Source organism: Dendrobates tinctorius, unplaced genomic scaffold (genome assembly GCF_039654945.1).
Source record: "Dendrobates tinctorius isolate UK_male_01 unplaced genomic scaffold, ASM3965494v1 ptg000030l, whole genome shotgun sequence".
Taxonomy (NCBI): Eukaryota; Metazoa; Chordata; class Amphibia; order Anura; family Dendrobatidae; genus Dendrobates; species Dendrobates tinctorius.
In genome coordinates, this window is record NW_027361698.1 from 35,347,195 (window position 1) to 35,348,811 (window position 1,617).

Consider the following 1,617-nt stretch of genomic DNA (forward strand, 5'->3'; position numbering starts at 1 on the left):
GGTCTAGACACTGGCACAACATGACAGTAAAAATATATCTGTTCACACAACATAACACCCAGACCCAGTAGCCCTTGCTAGAAGCTCCACGAAAATATAGGGAAAATCATATATAATCACCAGGTTATTCAAATCAGATATAATTGTGAAGTCTACGTGTTTATATGTTCATAATTTATCTTGATGAAATCAAGCACCCTCCTATATTTTAAGTCACTCAGAAACCAGGCTCTGATATCACGCCATATAGATATAGACTTAACAGGGTTACTTAGCTAATCCTGAAGAAGCTAACCATCTGCACGAAATTCTCCTGCAGATGTTGATGACCAACATATTAAGACACAGAGCATTTGAGTCAGACATGAACATGAGTTATTTTAGTATCAAAGGTACATCCATATGAAGTTCCAATATAATACAAGGACTAGACCACAACTTGTGTACCATCAATAAGAAACATAATCATCACAAGATAATTAGTCTTAAGTGTCCAAATATTATCCAAGATGTAACGAATTGGTGGTTGTTCTATCCCAATCAACTTCATCATCACGTATCTTTCAGAAGGTATTCTCCCAGATTTGGATCCCAGTCCTAGAGCCCTACGGACAAAACAAAAGAAAAGAAAACGTCATGGGGCTGGGGGTTCACGGGAGGAATCAGTGTATCTAGACCAACTGTAGACTGGTCATCAAAGGAGATAAGGAGATAGTAAGTTAACTCTCTTTGTAGAACCCTGTATACAGCAGCTCTTCATTTAAACCCCCTGGAGCCAAGCTTTTGAGTTCAAAGATCCATCTGGCTTCACGCCTCAATAGCTCATTTGTAATTTTACCTCCCCTGATGCTTGTCTGAACTCCTTCCAGCCCCATGACTCGAAGAGACTTTGGACTACCACCATGACATTCCAAAAAATGAGCTGCCACAGACGTGATCTGTCTTTCTTTAGTTTTATCAACTCTAGCCGTGGCTATATTAGAGAGATGTTGTTGAACTCTCCTGCGCAACTCTTGTGTGGTTTGACCCACATACACCTTATTACAACCACAAACCAGTGCATAGACCAAATTGCGCGAACGACAATTGAAATATGCCCTAGACTGGACCTGTATAGGTATACCTGGTATTGAAAGCCCCCTAGTCGCAATCATCAGTGGGCATACTGTACAATTACCACAAGGGAATGATCCCTTGTTGGAATTACCACATCTGATTTTGGTTTTGGAACGTCTGAAATGGCTATTCGTAAGGTAGTCCTTAAGGTTTGTTGCTCTCCTTGCTATCATCCTAGGCCTCTCAGAGATAAAATTCTTTAGTTTATTCTCACTACAAAGAATATCCCAATTGTTGTTCAAAATTCTATAAATATCTCCCCATTGATTATTAAATTTGGTTATTAAATTTATTGTGCTTGGATTAGTTCTCACCCTAGGTCTCAGGGTGTCTTCTCTCGTGCAGTTCCTTGAATATTGATACGCTCTAGACACCGTATTTCGTGGATAACCACGTTCCAGGAAACGCTCCGTTAGAGCACGAGATTCTTTTTGGAAATCCTCCAGCCGACTGCAGTTCCTCCTTAATCGTAAGAACTGTCCCTTCGGGATCCCATTACGC

At 40.4% G+C, this 1,617-nt stretch overlaps 1 long non-coding RNA gene across 1 annotated transcript; it reads right to left on the reverse strand.

The window, feature by feature from the left end:
- Nucleotides 1–365: 365 nt before the first annotated feature.
- LOC141086058 (uncharacterized) lies at nt 366–1,617 on the reverse strand. Its single transcript, XR_012231491.1, has 2 exons — nt 1,431–1,617; nt 366–605 (listed from the first exon to the last, which is right to left on the reverse strand). It is a non-coding gene; the product is annotated as an uncharacterized lncRNA (long non-coding RNA).